The sequence below is a fragment of the Ranitomeya variabilis genome, chromosome 6, assembly GCF_051348905.1.
Source record: "Ranitomeya variabilis isolate aRanVar5 chromosome 6, aRanVar5.hap1, whole genome shotgun sequence".
Taxonomy (NCBI): domain Eukaryota; kingdom Metazoa; phylum Chordata; class Amphibia; order Anura; family Dendrobatidae; genus Ranitomeya; species Ranitomeya variabilis.
This window is the reverse complement of record NC_135237.1, coordinates 279,861,953-279,885,285: the sequence shown is the minus strand read 5'-3', so window position 1 is coordinate 279,885,285 and position 23,333 is coordinate 279,861,953.

Below are 23,333 nucleotides of genomic sequence, written 5' to 3'. Positions count from 1 at the left end.
TCTCAAAATGTGGAGACGCAAAAACTTTTTTGCTATAAAAAGCGTCTTTTAGTCTGGTTTCACACTTGCGTTTTTATCTGCATGCGTTTTTTAAAAAAACCGCATGTGTGAAAAAATGCATGTAAACGCGGTAAAACGCATGCGTTTTTATAGAAAAACACAAGAAAACAAGAAAAAAACAAAAAACCCTAACCCTACCCCTAACCCTACCCCTAACCTGAAATACGTGGCACTGAAATACGTGGCACTGAAATATACGTTTATATACGTATATACGTATATAAGTGCCACGATATTTCAGTGGCCACGTATATAAGTGCCACGTATTTAAGTGCCACGTATTTAAGTGCCACGTATTTAAGTGTCACGTATTTAAGTGCCACGTATTTACGTGCCACGTATTTACGTGCCACGTATTTTTCAGTGCCTGAAATACGTGGCACTGAAATACGTGGCACTGAAATATCGTGGCACTGAAATATCGTGGCACTGAAATATTGTGGCACTGAAGTATTTACGTGCCACGTATTTTTCAGTGCCTGAAATACGTGGCACTGAAATACGTGGCACTGAAATACGTGGCACTGAAATATCGTGGCACTTAAATACGTGGCACTTAAATACGTGGCACTTAAATACGTGGCACTTATATACGTGGCACTTATATACGTGGCACTTATATACGTGGCACTTATGACTGTCAGAAAATGTTCAGTAAACGGTTAGGGGTGAGGTTAGGGGTAGGGTTTCAGGTAGAATTGGGGAGTTTCCACTGTTCAGGCACATCAGGGGCTCTCCAAACGCGACATGGCATCCAATCTCAATTCCAGCCAATTCTGCGTTGAAAAAGTAAAACAGTGCTCCTTCCCTTCCGAGCTCTCCCGTGCGTCCAAAAAGGGGTTTACCCCAACATATGGGGTATCAGCGTACTAGGGACAAATTGAACAACAACTTCTGGGGTCCAAGTTCTCTTGTTATCCTTGGGAAAATAAAAATTTGGGGGGCTAAAAATCATTTTTGTGGGAAAAAAATATGTTTTATTTTCACGGCTCTGCGTTGTAAACTGTAGTGAAACACTTGGGGGTTCAAAGTTCTCACAACACATCTAGATAAGTTCCTTGGGGGGTCTAGTTTCCAATATGGGGTCACTTGTGGGGGGTTTGTACTGTTTGGGTACATCAGGGGCTCTGCAAATGCAACGTGACGCCTGCAGACCAATCCATTTAAGTCTGCATTCCAAATGGCGCTCCTTCCCTTCCGAGCTCTGTCATGCGTCCTAACAGTGGTTCCCCCCCACATAGGGGGTATCAGCGTACTCAGGACAAATTGGACAACAACTTTTAGGGTCCAATTTATCCTGATACCCTTGTGAAAATACAAAACTGGGGGCTAAATTTCATTTTTGTGAAGAAAAAAAAAAAAATTATTTTCACGGCTCTGCGTTGTAAACTGTAGTGAAACACTTGGGGGTTCAAAGTTCTCACAACACATCTAGATAAGTTCCTTGGGGGGTCTAGTTTCCAATATGGCGTCACTTGTGGGGGGTTTGTACTGTTTGGGTACATCAGGGGCTCTGCAAATGCAACGTGACGCCTGCAGACCAATCCATTTAAGTCTGCATTCCAAATGGCGCTCCTTCCCTTCCGAGCTCTGTCATGCGCCCAAACAGTGGTTCCCCCCCACATAGGGGGTATCAGCGTACTCAGGACAAATTGCACAACAACTTTTTGGGTCCAATTTATCCTGATACCCTTGTGAAAATACAAAACTGGGGGCTAAATTTCATTTTTGTGAAAAAAAAAAAAATTATTTTCACGGCTCTGCGTTATAAACTGTAGTGAAACACTTGGGGGTTCAAAGTTCTCACAACACATCTAGATAAGTTCCTTCGGGGGTCTAGTTTCCAACATGGGGTCACTTGTGGGGGGTTTGTACTGTTTGGGTACATCAGGGGCTCTGCAAATGCAACGTGACGCCTGCAGACCAATCCATTTAAGTCTGCATTCCAAATGGCGCTCCTTCCCTTCCGAGCTCTGTCATGCGCCCAAACAGTGGTCCCCCCCCACAAATGGGGTATCAGCGTACTCCAGACAAATTGGACAACTTTTAGGGTCCAATTTATCCTGATACCCTTGTGAAAATACAAAACTGGGGGCTAAAAATCATTTTTGTGAAAAAAAATAATAATTTTTATTTTCACGGCTCTGCGTTATAAACTGTAGTGAAACACTTGGGGGTTCAAAGCTCTCAAAACACATCTAGATAAGTTCCTTAGGGGGTCTACTTTCCAAAATGGTGTCACTTGTGGGGGGGTTTAATGTTTAGGCACATCAGGGGCTCTCCAAACGCAACATGGCATCCCATCTTAATTCCAGTCAATTTTGCATTGAAAAGTAAAATAGCGCTTCTTCCCTTCTGAGCTCTGCTATGCGCCCAAACAATGGTTTACACCCACATATGGGGTATCGTCGTACTCAGGACAAATTGCACAACAACTTTTGTGGTCTAATTTCTTCTCTTACCCTTGGGGAAATAAAAAAATGGGGGTGAAAAGATCATTTTTGTGAAAAAATATGATTTTTTATTTTTACGGCTCTGCATTATAAACTTCTGTGAAGCACTTGTTGGGTCAAAGTGCTCAACACACATCTAGATAAGTTCCTTAAGGGGTCTACTTTCCAAAATGGTGTCAATCGTGGGGGGTTTCAATGTTTAGGCACATTAGGGGCTCTCCAAACGCAACATGGCGTCCCATCTCAATTCCAGTCAATTTTGCATTGAAAAGTCAAATGGCGCTCCTTCCCTTCTGAGCTCTGCCCTGCGCCCAAACAATGGTTTACACCCACATATGGGGTATCAGTGTACTCAGGACAAATTGCACAACAATTTTTGGGGTCCATTTTCTTCTCTTACCCTTGGGAAAATAAAAAATTGGGGGTGAAAAGATCATTTTTGTGAAAAAATATGATTTTTTATTTTTACGGCTCTGCATTATAAACTTCTGTAAAGCACTTGTTGGGTCAAAGTGCTCACCACACATCTAGATAAGTTCCTTAGGGGGTCTACTTTCCAAAATGGTGTCACTTGTTAGGGGTTTCAATGTTTAGGCACATCAAGGGCTCTCTAAATGCAACATGGCGTCCCATCTCAATTCCAGTCAATTTTGCATTGAAAAGTCAAATGGCGCTCCTTCCCTTCTGAGCTCTGCCCTGCGCCCAAACAATGGTTTACACCCACATATGGGGTATCAGCGTACTCACGACAAATTGCACAACAATTTTTGGGGTCCAATTTCTTCTCTCACCCTTGGGAAAATAAAAAATTGGGGGTGAAAAGATCATTTTTGTGAAAAAATATGATTTTTTATTTTTACGGCTCTGCATTATAAACTTCTGTAAAGCACTTGTTGGGTCAAAGTGCTCACCACACATCTAGATAAGTTCCTTAGGGGGTCTACTTTCCAAAATGGTGTCACTTGTTAGGGGTTTCAATGTTTAGGCACATCAGGGGCTCTCCAAATGCAACATGGCGTCCCATCTCAATTCCAGTCAATTTTGCATTGAAAAGTCAAATGGCGCTCCTTTGCTTCCAAGCTCTGCCATGCGCCCAAACTGTGGTTTACCCCCACATATGGGGTATCAGCGTACTCAGGACAAATTGTACAACAACTTTTGGGGTCTATTTTCTCCTGTTACCCTTGGTAAAATAAAACAAATTGGAGCTGAAATAAATTTTGTGTGAAAAAAAGTTAAATGTTCATTTTTATTTAAACATTCCAAAAATTCCTGTGAAACACCTGAAGGGTTAATAAACTTCTTGAAAGTGGTTTTGAGTACCTTGAGGCATGCAGTTTTTAGAATGGTGTCACACTTGGGTATTTTCTATCATATAGACCCGTCAAAATGACTTCAAATGAGATGTGGTCCCTAAAAAAAAATGGTGTTGTAAAAATGAGAAATTGCTGGTCAACTTTTAACCCTTATAACTCCGTCACAAAAAAAAATTTTGGTTCCAAAATTGTGCTGATGTAAAGTAGACATGTGGGAAATGTTATTTATTAAGTATTTTGTGTGACATATGTCTGTGATTTAAGGGCATAAAAATTCAAAGTTGGAAAATAGCGAAATTTTCCAAATTTTCGCCAAATATTCGTTTTTTTTACAAATAAACGCAAGTTATATCGAAGAAATTTTACAACTAACATGAAGTACAATATGTCACGAGAAAACAGTGTCAGAATCGCCAAGATCCGTTGAAGCGTTCCAGAGTTATAACCTCATAAAGGGACAGTGGTCAGAATTGTAAAAATTGGCCTGGTCATTAACGTGCAAACCACCCTCGGGGCTTAAGGGGTTAAACAAGTGCAAATGCTGTGGTCAGTCAGTATTCAAACTAATGTAAATGCTGTGATCATTCATCCAAAGACTAGATTAAAAGTTTTGATCTGTCAGTCCAAGGTCTACTGTAGATGTGGACAATCAGTCCACAGTCTACTATAAATGCTGTGGTCAGTCAGTCCACTGTCTAGTCTAAATGAAATGCTCATTCAGACCATAGTGTCACGATCTCCATTCTGTTCCTGTCTGCTATGTTACTTTGTGTAGAAGCGGTCAGTCTGTTTTGGTTGTGCTGGGTCTGAGCTGCAATCATCTGTGTTCACTTTTCCTGAGTAGTCCTCTACTTAAGCATGCTGGCTCCTCCATCCAGTGTCAATCGTACACTTACTGCTGCCTGTGTAAGACTGATTCATGCTGAGTCTGTGCTGCAATCATCTGTATTCACTTTCCTTGAGAAGTCCTCTACTTAAGCATGCTGGCTCCAACATCCAGTGTCAATCGTACACTTGCTGCTGCCTGTGTAAGACTGATCTGTGCTGGGTCTGTCCTGCAATCATCTGTGTTCACTTTCCTTGAGTAGTCCTCTATTTAAGCATACTGGCTCCTCCATCCAGTGTCAATCGTACACTTGCTGCTGCCTGTGTAAAACTTAAGCATGCTGGCTCCTCTATCCAGTGTCAATCGTACACTTGCTGCTGCCTGTGTCAGACTGATCCATGATGCGTCTGTGCTGCAATCATCTGTGTTCACTTTCCATGTTGGCTCCTCCATCCAGTCTCAATCGTACACTTGCTGCTGCCCGTGTAAGACTGGTCTGTTCTGGGACTGTGCTGCAATCATCTGTGTTCACTTTCCTTGAGTAGTCCTCTACTTAAGCATGCTGGCTCCTCCATCCATTGTCAATCGTACACTTGCTGCTGCCTGTGTAAGACTGATCCGTGCTGGGTCTGTACTGCAATCATCTGTATTCACTTTCCTTGAGAAGTCCTCTACTTAAGCATGCTGGCTCCAACATCCAGTGTAAATCATACACGTTGTGCTGCCTGTTTAAGACTGATCCCTCTGTGCTCTGTGCCTGACCCAGCCTGATTTTATTTCCTTCCCGGACTTAGACTCTTTGCTTGTGACCTGACTTCTCGTGTGCCTGCTCCCTGTAAACTGTCTTGTCTTTCTGGTATTCCTGACCTCTGCTAATAAATTGGTTTAAGTCTCTGAGTCCCCCTTGTTGTACTGCACCATTTCCTGGACCTGACCTTAGATTGTTTGACCTCCTTTTACTTATTCAGTAAGTAGTGTATATTTTTCTTTCTGTTATTGTAGTCTTTCTCTCCACTTCTGGGGCTAACATTTACTATAGTGACTCGCATCACACAAAGTCTCTTGGTCTACTGGAAATGTGGTCAGGAATTTCGCACCTAGCTAAATGCTATGGCAAGTCAGTCCATAAAGTAGTGTAAAACTTTTGGTCCACAAGTCCACAGTTCAATGTAAAAGTGGTCTGTCAGTCCACATTCTAGTGTAAATGTTGCCTTCATTCAGTCCATAGTCTTCTAGTCTACTGGAAATGTGGTCAGAAATTCCACACCTAGCACAAAAATGCTGTGGTCAGTCAGTCCACAGTCTATTGTAAATGTTATGGTCATTCAGTCCATAGTCTTTTGGTCTACTGGAAATGTGGTCAGGAATTTCACAACTAGCTAAATGTTATGGCAAGTCAGTCAATAAACTAGTGTAAAACTATTGGACCACCAGTCCACAGTCGAATGTAAAAGTGGTCTGTTAGTCCACATTCTAGTGTAAATGTTGCGTTGATTCAGTCCATAGTCTTCTAGTCCACTGGAAATGTGGTTAGAAATTCCACACCTAGCATATAGGCTGTGGTCAGTCAGTCCACAGTCTCTTGTAAATGTTGTGGTCATTCAGTCCATAGTCTTTTGGTCTACTGGAAATGTGGTCAAGAATTCCACACCTAGCGTAACTGCTGTGCTCAGTCAGTACTTAGACTACTGTAAATGCTTGGATCAATTAGCCCATGCAATACTGTAACACATTTTGTCCGTCAGTCTACAGTCTGATGTAAATGTGGCCAGTCAGTCCACAGTCTGTTGCAAATGATGTCATCAGTGGGTCTACTATCTAGTATAAATGCTGTGGTCCATCAGTCCACAGTCTACTGTAAATTCTTTGTTCAGTTGGTTCACAGTCTATTGTAAATGTTGTTGTTATCCGATCCAAAGTCTAGAGGAAATGCTGTGGTCAGTCAGTCAACAGTCTAGAGTAAATGTTGTTAGTCTATCCACAGTCTAGTGGAAATGCTGTGGGCAGTTGCTCCACAGCCTAGTGTAAATGATGATATCAGTCTCTTGTAATTGAGGCATTGAATGTTACACCGCTGATAAGAAGCCTATTCTAGGAAACATAAGAATGTTTTCTTATTTTAGAAGACAGAGGGTAAGGAGAAATGTTCCTTACATCTGTACCTGAAATATGGTTGTATTATACTAGGAGTTGTGTATAGAGATATACATGTGGAAAACACAAACAATATATTCTCATGTACCAGGAAGGTGTTATAACACCGCGGCAGGCCTAGAACTTATGCCTAAACCTACAATTATCAGTAATTAATATGAATATTAATTACCTGTTAGGAGATTTTTGTAATTCTCTTCTTGAAATCCACAATGAAAAATTTCACGTTCCACCATCTCACTGGGCCTCAGTCACCTGTAAATAGTCAAAGGTGTGATAATATGTTCCTGCTACATGCTATACACAAAGAAAAATATAACACTAGGGACAAAGTTACTTATTTCAGGTATAAGGATTGTGGTCAGTTTATTGTGAATCCGGTAGTCAGTCATTTGATAGTTTACTGTATATATTATGTTCAGTCATTCTACAGTATTCTATAAATGTTATAGTGAGAGTACAGTCTACTGGAAATGTGGTCAGACAATGCAAACCTAGCGTAAATGCTATGATCAGTCAGTCCATAAACTGGTGTAAAAGTTTTGGTCCGCCAGTCAACAGTCCACTGTAAAAGTGGTCTAATAGTCCACATTCTAGTGTAAATGTTGTGTTCATTCAGTCCATAGTCTTCTGGTATACTGGAAATGTGTTCAGAAATTCCACACCTAGCATAAATGCTGTGGTCAGTCAGTCCTTAGACTAGTGCAAATATTATAGTCAGGCAGTGCAAACTTTACTGGAAATGTGGTCAGGCAGTCAAAATCTAGTGAAAATGTCGAGGTCAGTAAGGTCTTAAACAAGTGCAAATGCTGTGGTCAGTCAGTATTCAAACTAATGTAAATGCTGTGATCATTCATCCAAAGACTAGATTAAAAGTTTTGATCTGTCAGTCCAAGGTCTACTGTAGATGTGGACAATCAGTCCACAGTCTACTATAAATGCTGTGGTCAGTCAGTCCACTGTCTAGTCTAAATGAAATGCTCATTCAGACCATAGTGTCACGATCTCCATTCTGTTCCTGTCTGCTATGTTACTTTGTGTAGAAGCGGTCAGTCTGTTTTGGTTGTGCTGGGTCTGAGCTGCAATCATCTGTTGTCACTTTACTTGATTACTCCTCTACTTAAGCATGCTGGCGGCTCAATCCAGTGTCAATCGTACATTTGCTGCTGCCTGTGTAAAGGCCCCGTCTCACACAGCGATTTACCAACGATCACGACCAGCGATACGACCTGGCCGTGATCGTTGGTAAGTCGCTGTGTGGTCGCTGGGGAGCTGTCACACAGACAGCTCTCTCCAGCGACCAACGATCAGGGGAACGACTTCGGCATCGTTGAAACTGTCTTCAAAGATGCCGAAGTCCCCCTGCAGCACCCGGGTAACCAGGGTAAACATCGGGTTACTAAGCGCAGGGCCGCGCTTAGTAACCCGATGTTTACCCAGGTTACCAAAAAAAACAAACAGTACATACTCGCCTTTCGGTGTCCCTTGCCGTCTGCTTCCTGCTCTGACTGAGCCGCCGTACAGTGAGAGCGCAGCGGTGACGTCACTGCTGTGATCTGCTCTCACTGTACGGCGGCTCAGTCAGAGCAGGAAGCAGATGGCAAGGGACACCGAAAGGCGAGTATGTAGTGTTTGTTTTTTTTGGTAACCAGGGTAAACATCGGGTTACTAAGCGTGGCCCTGCGCTTAGTAACCCGATGTTTACCCTGGTTACCAGTGAAGACATCGCTGAATCCGTGTCACACATACCGATTCAGCTATGTCAGCGGGACCTCAACGACCAAAAAAAGGTCCAGGCCATTCCGACACGACCAGCGATCTCGCAGCAGGGGCCTGATCGTTGGTACGTGTCACACACAGCGAGATCGCTACTGAGGTCGCTGTTGCGTCACAAAACTAGTGACTCAGCAGCGATCTCGCTAGCGATCTCGCTATGTGAGACGGGGCCTTAAGACTGATTTGTGCTGAGTCTGTGCTGCCATAATCTGTGTTCACTTTTCCTGAGTAGTCCTCTACTTAAGCATGCTGGCTCCTCCATCCAGTGTCAATCGTACACTTGCTGCTGCCTGTGTAAGACTGATTCATGCTGAGTCTGTGCTGCAATCATCTGTATTCACTTTCCTTGAGAAGTCCTCTACTTAAGCATGCTGGCTCCAACATCCAGTGTAAATCATACACGTTGTGCTGCCTGTTTAAGACTGATCCCTCTGTGCTCTGTGCCTGACCCAGCCTGATTTTATTTCCTTCCCGGACTTAGACTCTTTGCTTGTGACCTGACTTCTCGTGTGCCTGCTCCCTGTAAACTGTCTTGTCTTTCTGGTATTTCTGACCTCTGCTAATAAATTGGTTTAAGTCTCTGAGTCCCCCTTGTTGTACTGCACCATTTCCTGGACCTGACCTTAGATTGTTTGACCTCCTTTTACTTATTCAGTAAGTAGTGTATATTTTTCTTTCTGTTATTGTAGTCTTTCTCTCCACTTCTGGGGCTAACATTTACTATAGTGACTCGCATCACACAAAGTCTCTTGGTCTACTGGAAATGTGGTCAGGAATTTCGCACCTAGCTAAATGCTATGGCAAGTCAGTCCATAAAGTAGTGTAAAACTTTTGGTCCACCAGTCCACAGTTCAATGTAAAAGTGGTCTGTCAGTCCACATTCTAGTGTAAATGTTGCGTTCATTCAGTCCATAGTCTTCTAGTCTACTGGAAATGTGGTCAGAAATTCCACACCTAGCACAAAAATGCTGTGGTCAGTCAGTCCACAGTCTATTGTAAATGTTATGGTCATTCAGTCCATAGTCTTTTGGTCTACTGGAAATGTGGTCAGGAATTTCACAACTAGCTAAATGTTATGGCAAGTCAGTCAATAAACTAGTGTAAAACTATTGGACCACCAGTCCACAGTCGAATGTAAAAGTGGTCTGTTAGTCCACATTCTAGTGTAAATGTTGCGTTGATTCAGTCCATAGTCTTCTAGTCCACTGGAAATGTGGTTAGAAATTCCACACCTAGCATATAGGCTGTGGTCAGTCAGTCCACAGTCTCTTGTAAATGTTGTGGTCATTCAGTCCATAGTCTTTTGGTCTACTGGAAATGTGGTCAAGAATTCCACACCTAGCGTAACTGCTGTGCTCAGTCAGTACTTAGACTACTGTAAATGCTTGGATCAATAAGCCCATGCAATACTGTAACACATTTTGTCCGTCAGTCTACAGTCTGATGTAAATGTGGCCAGTCAGTCCACAGTCTGTTGCAAATGATGTCATCAGTGGGTCTACTATCTAGTATAAATGCTGTGGTCCATCAGTCCACAGTCTACTGTAAATTCTTTGTTCAGTTGGTTCACAGTCTATTGTAAATGTTGTTGTTATCCGATCCAAAGTCTAGAGGAAATGCTGTGGTCAGTCAGTCAACAGTCTAGAGTAAATGTTGTTAGTCTGTCCACAGTCTAATGGAAATGCTGTGGGCAGTTGCTCCACAGCCTAGTGTAAATGATGATATCAGTCTCTTGTAATTGAGGCATTGAATGTTACACCGCTGATAAGAAGCCTATTCTAGGAAACATAAGAATGTTTTCTTATTTTAGAAGACTGAGGGTAAGGAGAAATGTTCCTTACATCTGTACCTGAAATATGGTTGTATTATACTAGGAGTTGTGTATAGAGATATACATGTGGAAAACACAAACAATATATTCTCATGTACCAGGAAGGTGTTATAACACCGCGGCAGGCCTAGAACTTATGCCTAAACCTACAATTATCAGTAATTAATATGAATATTAATTACCTGTTAGGAGATTTTTGTAATTCTCTTCTTGAAATCCACAATGAAAAATTTCACGTTCCACCATCTCACTGGGCCTCAGTCACCTGTAAATAGTCAAAGGTGTGATAATATGTTCCTGCTACATGCTATACACAAAGAAAAATATAACACTAGGGACAAAGTTACTTATTTCAGGTATAAGGATTGTGGTCAGTTTATTGTGAATCCGGTAGTCAGTCATTTGATAGTTTACTGTATATATTATGTTCAGTCATTCTACAGTATTCTATAAATGTTATAGTCAGAGTACAGTCTACTGGAAATGTGGTCAGACAATGCAAACCTAGCGTAAATGCTATGATCAGTCAGTCCATAAACTGGTGTAAAAGTTTTGGTCCGCCAGTCAACAGTCCACTGTAAAAGTGGTCTAATAGTCCACATTCTAGTGTAAATGTTGTGTTCATTCAGTCCATAGTCTTCTGGTCTACTGGAAATGTGTTCAGAAATTCCACACCTAGCATAAATGCTGTGGTCAGTCAGTCCTTAGACTAGTGCAAATATTATAGTCAGGCAGTGCAAACTTTACTGGAAATGTGGTCAGGCAGTCAAAATCTAGTGAAAATGACGAGGTCAGTAAGGCCTTAAACAAGTGAAAATGCTGTGGTCAGTCAGTATTCAAACTAATGTAAATGCTGTGATCATTCATCCAAAGACTAGATAAAAAGTTTTGATCTGTCAGTCCAAGGTCTACTGTAGATGTGGCCAATCAGTCCACAGTCTACTATAAATGCTGTGGTCAGTCAGTCCACTGTCTAGTCTAAATGAAATGCTCATTCAGACCATAGTGTCACGATCTCCATTCTGTTCCTGTCTGCTATGTTACTTTGTGTAGAAGCGGTCAGTCTGTTTTGGTTGTGCTGGGTCTGAGCTGCAATCATCTGTTGTCACTTTACTTGATTACTCCTCTACTTAAGCATGCTGGCGGCTCAATCCAGTGTCAATCGTACATTTGCTGCTGCCTGTGTAAGACTGATTCGTGCTGAGTCTGTGCTGCCATCATCTGTGTTCACTTTTCCTGAGTAGTCCTCTACTTAAGCATGCTGGCTCCTCCATCCAGTGTCAATCGTACACTTGCTGCTGCCTGTGTAAGACTGATTCATGCTGAGTCTGTGCTGCAATCATCTGTATTCACTTTCCTTGAGAAGTCCTCTACTTAAGCATGCTGGCTCCAACATCCAGTGTCAATCGTACACTTGCTGCTGCCTGTGTAAGACTGATCTGTGCTGGGTCTGTCCTGCAATCATCTGTGTTCACTTTCCTTGAGTAGTCCTCTATTTAAGCATACTGGCTCCTCCATCCAGTGACAATCGTACACGTGCTGCTGCCTGTGTAAAACTTAAGCATGCTGGCTCCTCTATCCAGTGTCAATCGTACACTTGCTGCTGCCTGTGTCAGACTGATCCATGATGCGTCTGTGCTGCAATCATCTGTGTTCACTTTCCATGTTGGCTCCTCCATCCAGTCTCAATCATACACTTGCTGCTGCCCGTGTAAGACTGATCCGTTCTGGGTCTGTGCTGCAATCATCTGTGTTCACTTTCCTTGAGTAGTCCTCTACTTAAGCATGCTGGCTCCTCCATCCATTGTCAATCGTACACTTGCTGCTGCCTGTGTAAGACTGATCCGTGCTGGGTCTGTACTGCAATCATCTGTATTCACTTTCCTTGAGAAGTCCTCTACTTAAGCATGCTGGCTCCAACATCCAGTGTAAATCATACACGTTGTGCTGCCTGTTTAAGACTGATCCCTCTGTGCTCTGTGCCTGACCCAGCCTGATTTTATTTCCTTCCCGGACTTAGACTCTTTGCTTGTGACCTGACTTCTCGTGTGCCTGCTCCCTGTAAACTGTCTTGTCTTTCTGTTATTCCTGACCTCAGCTAATAAATTGGTTTAAGTCTCTGAGTCCCCCTTGTTGTACTGCACCATTTCCTGGACCTGACCTTAGATTGTTTGACCTCCTTTTACTTATTCAGTAAGTAGTGTATATTTTTCTTTCTGTTATTGTAGTCTTTCTCTCCACTTCTGGGGCTAACATTTACTATAGTGACTCGCATAACACAAAGTCTCTTGGTCTACTGGAAATGTGGTCAGGAATTTAGCACCTAGCTAAATGCTATGGCAAGTCAGTCCATAAAGTAGTATAAAACTTTTGGTCCACCAGTCCACAGTTCAATGTAAAAGTGGTCTGTCAGTCCACATTCTAATGTAAATGTTGCATTCATTCAGTCCATAGTCTTCTATTCTACTGGAAATGTGGTCAGAAATTCCACACCTAGCACAAAAATGCTGTGGTCAGTCAGTCCACAGTCTATTGTAAATGTTATGGTCATTCAGTCCATAGTCTTTTGGTCTACTGGAAATGTGGTCAGGAATTTCGCAACTAGCTAAATGTTATGGCAAGTCAGTCAATAAACTAGTGTAAAACTATTGGACCACCAGTCCACAGTCGAATGTAAAAGTGGTCTGTTAGTCCACATTCTAGTGTAAATGTTGCGTTGATTCAGTCCATAGTCTTCTAGTCCACTGGAAATGTGGTTAGAAATTCCACACCTAGCATATAGGCTGTGGTCAGTCAGTCCACAGTCTCTTGTAAATGTTGTGGTCATTCAGTCCATAGTCTTTTGGTCTACTGGAAATGTGGTCAAGAATTCCACACCTAGCGTAACTGCTGTGCTCAGTCAGTACTTAGACTACTGTAAATGCTTGGATCAATTAGCCCATGCAATACTGTAAAACATTTTGTCCGTCAGTCTACAGTCTGATGTAAATGTGGCCAGTCAGTCCACAGTCTGTTGTAAATGATGTCATCAGTGGGTCTACTATCTAGTTTAAATGCTGTGGTCCTTCAGTCCACAGTCTACTGTAAATTCTTTGTTCAGTTGGTTCACAGTCTATTGTAAATGTTGTTGTTATCCGATCCAAAGTCTAGAGGAAATGCTGTGGTCAGTCAGTCAACAGTCTAGAGTAAATGTTGTTAGTCTGTCCACAGTCTAATGGAAATGCTGTGGGCAGTTGCTCCACATCCTAGTGTAAATGATGATATCAGTCACTTGTAATTGAGGCATTGAATGTTACACCGCTGATAAGAAGCCTATTCTAGGAAACATAAGAATGTTTTCTTATATTAGAAGACAGAGGATAAGGAGAAATGTTCCTTACATCTGTACCTGAAATATGGTTGTATTATACTAGGAGTTGTGTATAGAGATATACATGTGAAAAACACAAACAATATATTCTCATGTACCAGGAAGGTGTTATAACACCGCGGCAGGCCTAGAACTTATGCCTAAACCTACAATTATCAGTAATTAATATGAATATTAATTACCTGTTAGGAGATTTTTCAAATTCTCTTCTTGAAATCCACAATGAAAAATTTCACGTTCCACCATCTCACTGGGCCTCAGTCACCTGTAAATAGTCAAAGGTGTGATAATATGTTCCTGCTACATGCTATACACAAAGAAAAATATAACACTAGGGACAAAGTTACTTATTTCAGGTATAAGGATTGTGGTCAGTTTATTGTGAATCCGGTAGTCAGTCATTTGATAGTTTACTGTATATATTATGTTCAGTCATTCTACAGTATTCTATAAATGTTATAGTCAGAGTACAGTCTACTGGAAATGTGGTCAGACAATGCAAACCTAGCGTAAATGCTATGATCAGTCAGTCCATAAACTGGTGTAAAAGTTTTGGTCCGCCAGTCAACAGTCCACTGTAAAAGTGGTCTAATAGTCCACATTCTAGTGTAAATGTTGTGTTCATTCAGTCCATAGTCTTCTGGTCTACTGGAAATGTGTTCAGAAATTCCACACCTAGCATAAATGCTGTGGTCAGTCAGTCCTTAGACTAGTGCAAATATTATAGTCAGGCAGTGCAAACTTTACTGGAAATGTGGTCAGGCAGTCAAAATCTAGTGAAAATGACGAGGTCAGTAAGGCCTTAAACAAGTGAAAATGCTGTGGTCAGTCAGTATTCAAACTAATGTAAATGCTGTGATCATTCATCCAAAGACTAGATTAAAAGTTTTGATCTGTCAGTCCAAGGTCTACTGTAGATGTGGCCAATCAGTCCACAGTCTACTATAAATGCTGTGGTCAGTCAGTCCACTGTCTAGTCTAAATGAAATGCTCATTCAGACCATAGTGTCACGATCTCCATTCTGTTCCTGTCTGCTATGTTACTTTGTGTAGAAGCGGTCAGTCTGTTTTGGTTGTGCTGGGTCTGAGCTGCAATCATCTGTTGTCACTTTACTTGATTACTCCTCTACTTAAGCATGCTGGCGGCTCAATCCAGTGTCAATCGTACATTTGCTGCTGCCTGTGTAAGACTGATTCGTGCTGAGTCTGTGCTGCCATCATCTGTGTTCACTTTTCCTGAGTAGTCCTCTACTTAAGCATGCTGGCTCCTCCATCCAGTGTCAATCGTACACTTGCTGCTGCCTGTGTAAGACTGATTCATGCTGAGTCTGTGCTGCAATCATCTGTATTCACTTTCCTTGAGAAGTCCTCTACTTAAGCATGCTGGCTCCAACATCCAGTGTCAATCGTACACTTGCTGCTGCCTGTGTAAGACTGATCTGTGCTGGGTCTGTCCTGCAATCATCTGTGTTCACTTTCCTTGAGTAGTCCTCTATTTAAGCATACTGGCTCCTCCATCCAGTGTCAATCGTACACGTGCTGCTGCCTGTGTAAAACTTAAGCATGCTGGCTCCTCTATCCAGTGTCAATCGTACACTTGCTGCTGCCTGTGTCAGACTGATCCATGATGCGTCTGTGCTGCAATCATCTGTGTTCACTTTCCATGTTGGCTCCTCCATCCAGTCTCAATCGTACACTTGCTGCTGCCCGTGTAAGACTGATCCGTTCTGGGTCTGTGCTGCAATCATCTGTGTTCACTTTCCTTGAGTAGTCCTCTACTTAAGCATGCTGGCTCCTCCATCCATTGTCAATCGTACACTTGCTGCTGCCTGTGTAAGACTGATCCGTGCTGGGTCTGTACTGCAATCATCTGTATTCACTTTCCTTGAGAAGTCCTCTACTTAAGCATGCTGGCTCCAACATCCAGTGTAAATCATACACGTTGTGCTGCCTGTTTAAGACTGATCCCTCTGTGCTCTGTGCCTGACCCAGCCTGATTTTATTTCCTTCCCGGACTTAGACTCTTTGCTTGTGACCTGACTTCTCGTGTGCCTGCTCCCTGTAAACTGTCTTGTCTTTCTGTTATTCCTGACCTCAGCTAATAAATTGGTTTAAGTCTCTGAGTCCCCCTTGTTGTACTGCACCATTTCCTGGACCTGACCTTAGATTGTTTGACCTCCTTTTACTTATTCAGTAAGTAGTGTATATTTTTCTTTCTGTTATTGTAGTCTTTCTCTCCACTTCTGGGGCTAACATTTACTATAGTGACTCGCATCACACAAAGTCTCTTGGTCTACTGGAAATGTGGTCAGGAATTTAGCACCTAGCTAAATGCTATGGCAAGTCAGTCCATAAAGTAGTATAAAACTTTTGGTCCACCAGTCCACAGTTCAATGTAAAAGTGGTCTGTCAGTCCACATTCTAGTGTAAATGTTGCGTTCATTCAGTCCATAGTCTTCTATTCTACTGGAAATGTGGTCAGAAATTCCACACCTAGCACAAAAATGCTGTGGTCAGTCAGTCCACAGTCTATTGTAAATGTTATGGTCATTCAGTCCATAGTCTTTTGGTCTACTGGAAATGTGGTCAGGAATTTCGCAACTAGCTAAATGTTATGGCAAGTCAGTCAATAAACTAGTGTAAAACTATTGGACCACCAGTCCACAGTCGAATGTAAAAGTGGTCTGTTAGTCCACATTCTAGTGTAAATGTGGCGTTGATTCAGTCCATAGTCTTCTAGTCCACTGGAAATGTGGTTAGAAATTCCACACCTAGCATATAGGCTGTGGTCAGTCAGTCCACAGTCTCTTGTAAATGTTGTGGTCATTCAGTCCATAGTCTTTTGGTCTACTGGAAATGTGGTCAAGAATTCCACACCTAGCGTAACTGCTGTGCTCAGTCAGTACTTAGACTACTGTAAATGCTTGGATCAATTAGCCCATGCAATACTGTAAAACATTTTGTCCGTCAGTCTACAGTCTGATGTAAATGTGGCCAGTCAGTCCACAGTCTGTTGTAAATGATGTCATCAGTGGGTCTACTATCTAGTTTAAATGCTGTGGTCCTTCAGTCCACAGTCTACTGTAAATTCTTTGTTCAGTTGGTTCACAGTCTATTGTAAATGTTGTTGTTATCCGATCCAAAGTCTAGAGGAAATGCTGTGGTCAGTCAGTCAACAGTCTAGAGTAAATGTTGTTAGTCTATCCACAGTCTAGTGGAAATGCTGTGGTCAGTTGCTCCACAGCCTAGTGTAAATGATGATATCAGTCTCTTGTAATTGAGGCATTGAATGTTACACCGCTGATAAGAAGCCTATTCTAGGAAACATAAGAATGTTTTCTTATTTTAGAAGACAGAGGATAAGGAAAATGTTCCTTACATCTGTACCTGAAATATGGTTGTATTATACTAGGAGTTGTGTATAGAGATATACATGTGAAAAACACAAACAATATATTCTCATGTACCAGGAAGGTGTTATAACACCGCGGCAGGCCTAGAACTTATGCCTAAACCTACAATTATCAGTAATTAATATGAATATTAATTACCTGTTAGGAGATTTTTCAAATTCTCTTCTTGAAATCCACAATGAAAAATTTCACGTTCCACCATCTCACTGGGCCTCAGTCACCTGTAAATAGTCAAAGGTGTGATAATATGTTCCTGCTACATGCTATACACAAAGAAAAATATAACACTAGGGACAAAGTTACTTATTTCAGGTATAAGGATTGTGGTCAGTTTATTGTGAATCCGGTAGTCAGTCATTTGATAGTTTACTGTATATATTATGTTCAGTCATTCTACAGTATTCTATAAATGTTATAGTCAGAGTACAGTCTACTGGAAATGTGGTCAGACAATGCAAACCTAGCGTAAATGCTATGATCAGTCAGTCCATAAACTGGTGTAAAAGTTTTGGTCCGCCAGTCAACAGTCCACTGTAAAAGTGGTCTAATAGTCCACATTCTAGTGTAAATGTTGTGTTCATTCAGTCCATAGTCTTCTGGTCTACTGGAAATGTGTTCAGAAATTCCACACCTAGCATAAATGCTGTGGTCAGTCAGTCCTTAGACTAGTGCAAATATTATAGTCAGGCAGTGCAAACTTTACTGGAAATGTGGTCAGGCAGTCAAAATCTAGTGAAAATGACGAGGTCAGTAAGGCCTTAAACAAGTGAAAATGCTGTGGTCAGTCAGTATTCAAACTAATGTAAATGCTGTGATCATTCATCCAAAGACTAGATTAAAAGTTTTGATCTGTCAGTCCAAGGTCTACTGTAGATGTGGCCAATCAGTCCACAGTCTACTATAAATGCTGTGGTCAGTCAGTCCACTGTCTAGTCTAAATGAAATGCTCATTCAGACCATAGTGTCACGATCTCCATTCTGTTCCTGTCTGCTATGTTACTTTGTGTAGAAGCGGTCAGTCTGTTTTGGTTGTGCTGGGTCTGAGCTGCAATCATCTGTTGTCACTTTACTTGATTACTCCTCTACTTAAGCATGCTGGCGGCTCAATCCAGTGTCAATCGTACATTTGCTGCTGCCTGTGTAAGACTGATTCGTGCTGAGTCTGTGCTGCCATCATCTGTGTTCACTTTTCCTGAGTAGTCCTCTACTTAAGCATGCTGGCTCCTCCATCCAGTGTCAATCGTACACTTGCTGCTGCCTGTGTAAGACTGATTCATGCAGAGTCTGTGCTGCAATCATCTGTATTCACTTTCCTTGAGAAGTCCTCTACTTAAGCATGCTGGCTCCAACATCCAGTGTCAATCGTACACTTGCTGCTGCCTGTGTAAGACTGATCTGTGCTGGGTCTGTCCTGCAATCATCTGTGTTCACTTTCCTTGAGTAGTCCTCTATTTAAGCATACTGGCTCCTCCATCCAGTGTCAATCGTACACGTGCTGCTGCCTGTGTAAAACTTAAGCATGCTGGCTCCTCTATCCAGTGTCAATCGTACACTTGCTGCTGCCTGTGTCAGACTGATCCATGATGCGTCTGTGCTGCAATCATCTGTGTTCACTTTCCATGTTGGCTCCTCCATCCAGTCTCAATCGTACACTTGCTGCTGCCCGTGTAAGACTGATCCGTTCTGGGTCTGTGCTGCAATCATCTGTGTTCACTTTCCTTGAGTAGTCCTCTACTTAAGCATGCTGGCTCCTCCATCCATTGTCAATCGTACACTTGCTGCTGCCTGTGTAAGACTGATCCGTGCTGGGTCTGTACTGCAATCATCTGTATTCACTTTCCTTGAGAAGTCCTCTACTTAAGCATGCTGGCTCCAACATCCAGTGTAAATCATACACGTTGTGCTGCCTGTTTAAGACTGATCCCTCTGTGCTCTGTGCCTGACCCAGCCTGATTTTATTTCCTTCCCGGACTTAGACTCTTTGCTTGTGACCTGACTTCTCGTGTGCCTGCTCCCTGTAAACTGTCTTGTCTTTCTGTTATTCCTGACCTCAGCTAATAAATTGGTTTAAGTCTCTGAGTCCCCCTTGTTGTACTGCACCATTTCCTGGACCTGACCTTAGATTGTTTGACCTCCTTTTACTTATTCAGTAAGTAGTGTATATTTTTCTTTCTGTTATTGTAGTCTTTCTCTCCACTTCTGGGGCTAACATTTACTATAGTGACTCGCATCACACAAAGTCTCTTGGTCTACTGGAAATGTGGTCAGGAATTTAGCACCTAGCTAAATGCTATGGCAAGTCAGTCCATAAAGTAGTAGAAAACTTTTGGTCCACCAGTCCACAGTTCAATGTAAAAGTGGTCTGTCAGTCCACATTCTAGTGTAAATGTTGCGTTCATTCAGTCCATAGTCTTCTATTCTACTGGAAATGTGGTCAGAAATTCCACACCTAGCACAAAAATGCTGTGGTCAGTCAGTCCACAGTCTATTGTAAATGTTATGGTCATTCAGTCCATAGTCTTTTGGTCTACTGGAAATGTGGTCAGGAATTTCACAACTAGCTAAATGTTATGGCAAGTCAGTCAATAAACTAGTGTAAAACTATTGGACCACCAGTCCACAGTCGAATGTAAAAGTGGTCTGATAGTCCACATTCTAGTGTAAATGTTGCGTTGATTCAGTCCATAGTCTTCTAGTCCACTGGAAATGTGGTTAGAAATTCCACACCTAGCATATAGGCTGTGGTCAGTCAGTCCACAGTCTCTTGTAAATGTTGTGGTCATTCAGTCCATAGTCTTTTGGTCTACTGGAAATGTGGTCAAGAATTCCACACCTAGCGTGACTGCTGTGCTCAGTCAGTACTTAGACTACTGTAAATGCTTGGATCAATTAGCCCATGCAATACTGTAAAACATTTTGTCCGTCAGTCTACAGTCTGATGTAAATGTGGCCAGTCAGTCCACAGTCTGTTGTAAATGATGTCATCAGTGGGTCTACTATCTAGTTTAAATGCTGTGGTCCTTCAGTCCACAGTCTACTGTAAATTCTTTGTTCAGTTGGTTCACAGTCTATTGTAAATGTTGTTGTTATCCGATCCAAAGTCTAGAGGAAATGCTGTGGTCAGTCAGTCAACAGTCTAGAGTAAATGTTGTTAGTCTATCCACAGTCTAGTGGAAATGCTGTGGTCAGTTGCTCCACAGCCTAGTGTAAATGATGATATCAGTCTCTTGTAATTGAGGCATTGAATGTTACACCGCTGATAAGAAGCCTATTCTAGGAAACATAAGAATGTTTTCTTATTTTAGAAGACAGAGGATAAGGAGAAATGTTCCTTACATCTGTACCTGAAATATGGTTGTATTATACTAGGAGTTGTGTATAGAGATATACATGTGAAAAACACAAACAATATATTCTCATGTACCAGGAAGGTGTTATAACACCGCGGCAGGCCTAGAACTTATGCCTAAACCTACAATTATCAGTAATTAATATGAATATTAATTACCTGTTAGGAGATTTTTCTAATTCTCTTCTTGAAATCCACAATGAAAAATTTCACGTTCCACCATCTCACTGGGCCTCAGTCACCTGTAAATAGTCAAAGGTGTGATAATATGTTCCTGCTACATGCTATACACAAAGAAAAATATAACACTAGGGACAAAGTTACTTATTTCAGGTATAAGGATTGTGGTCAGTTTATTGTGAATCCGGTAGTCAGTCATTTGATAGTTTACTGTACATATTATGTTCAGTCATTCTACAGTATTCTATAAATGTTATAGTCAGACTACAGTCTACTGGAAATGTGGTCAGACAATGCAAACCTAGCGTAAATGCTATGATCAGTCAGTCCATAAACTAGTGTAAAAGTTTTGGCCTGCCAGTCAACAGTCCACTGTTTAAGTGGTCTAATAGTCCACATTCTAGTGTAAATGTTGTGTTCATTCAGTCCATAGTCTTCTGGTCTACTGGAAATGTGTTCAGAAATTCCACACCTAGCATAAATGCTGTGGTCAGTCAGTCCTTAGACTAGTGTAAATATTATAGTCAGGCAGTGCAAACTTTACTGGAAATGTGGTCAGGCAGTCAAAATCTAATGAAAATGACGAGGTCAGTAAGACCTTAAACAAGTGCAAATGCTGTGGTCAGTCAGTATTCAAACTAATGTAAATGCTGTGATCATTCATCCAAAGACTAGATTAAAAGTTTTGATCTGTCAGTCCAAGGTCTACTGTAGATGTGGCCAATCAGTCCACAGTCTACTATAAATGCTGTGGTCAGTCAGTCCACTGTCTAGTCTAAATGAAATGCTCATTCAGACCATAGTGTCACGATCTCCATTCTGTTCCTGTCTGCTATGTTACTTTGTGTAGAAGCGGTCAGTCTGTTTTGGTTGTGCTGGGTCTGAGCTGCAATCATCTGTTGTCACTTTACTTGATTACTCCTCTACTTAAGCATGCTGGCAGCTCAATCCAGTGTCAATCGTACATTTGCTGCTGCCTGTGTAAGACTGATTCGTGCTGAGTCTGTGCTGCCATCATCTGTGTTCACTTTTCCTGAGTAGTCCTCTACTTAAGCATGCTGGCTCCTCCATCCAGTGTCAATCGTACACTTGCTGCTGCCTGTGTAAGACTGATCTGTGCTGGGTCTGTCCTGCAATCATCTGTGTTCACTTTCCTTGAGTAGTCCTCTATTTAAGCATACTGGTTCCTCCATCCAGTGTCAATCGTACACTTGCTGCTGCCTGTGTAAAACTTAAGCATGCTGGCTCCTCTATCCAGTGTCAATCGTACACTTGCTGCTGCCTGTGTCAGACTGATCCATGATGCGTCTGTGCTGCAATCATCTGTGTTCACTTTCCATGTTGGCTCCTCCATCCAGTCTCAATCGTACACTTGCTGCTGCCCGTGTAAGACTGATCCGTTCTGGGTCTGTGCTGCAATCATCTGTGTTCACTTTCCTTGAGTAGTCCTCTACTTAAGCATGCTGGCTCCTCCATCCATTGTCAATCGTACACTTGCTGCTGCCTGTGTAAGACTGATCCGTGCTGGGTCTGTATTGCAATCATCTGTATTCACTTTCCTTGAGAAGTCCTCTACTTAAGCATGCTGGCTCCAACATCCAGTGTAAATCATACACGTTGTGCTGCCTGTTTAAGACTGATCCCTCTGTGCTCTGTGCCTGACCCAGCCTGATTTTATTTCCTTCCCAGACTTAGACTCTTTGCTTGTGACCTGACTTCTCGTGTGCCTGCTCCCTGTAAACTGTCTTGTCTTTCTGGTATTCCTGACCTCGGCTAATAAATTGGTTTAAGTCTCTGAGTCCCCCTTGTTGTACTGCACCATTTCCTGGACCTGACCTTACATTGTTTGACCTCCTTTTACTTATTCAGTAAGTAGTGTATATTTTTCTTTCTGTTATTGTAGTCTTTCTCTCCACTTCTGGGGCTAACATTTACTATAGTGACTCGCATCACACAAAGTCTCTTGGTCTACTGGAAATGTGGTCAGGAATTTCACAACTAGCTAAATGTTATGGCAAGTCAGTCAATAAACTAGTGTAAAACTATTGGACCACCAGTCCACAGTCGAATGTAAAAGTGGTCTGTTAGTCCACATTCTAGTGTAAATGTTGCGTTGATTCAGTCCATAGTCTTCTAGTCCACTGGAAATGTGGTTAGAAATTCCACACCTAGCATATAGGCTGTGGTCAGTCAGTCCACAGTCTCTTGTAAATGTTGTGGTCATTCAGTCCATAGTCTTTTGGTCTACTGGAAATGTGGTCAAGAATTCCACACCTAGCGTGACTGCTGTGCTCAGTCAGTACTTAGACTACTGTAAATGCTTGGATCAATTAGCCCATGCAATACTGTAAAACATTTTGTCCGTCAGTCTACAGTCTGATGTAAATGTGGCCAGTCAGTCCACAGTCTGTTGTAAATGATGTCATCAGTGGGTCTACTATCTAGTTTAAATGCTGTGGTCCTTCAGTCCACAGTCTACTGTAAATTCTTTGTTCAGTTGGTTCACAGTCTATTGTAAATGTTGTTGTTATCCGATCCAAAGTCTAGAGGAAATGCTGTGGTCAGTCAGTCAACAGTCTAGAGTAAATGTTGTTAGTCTATCCAC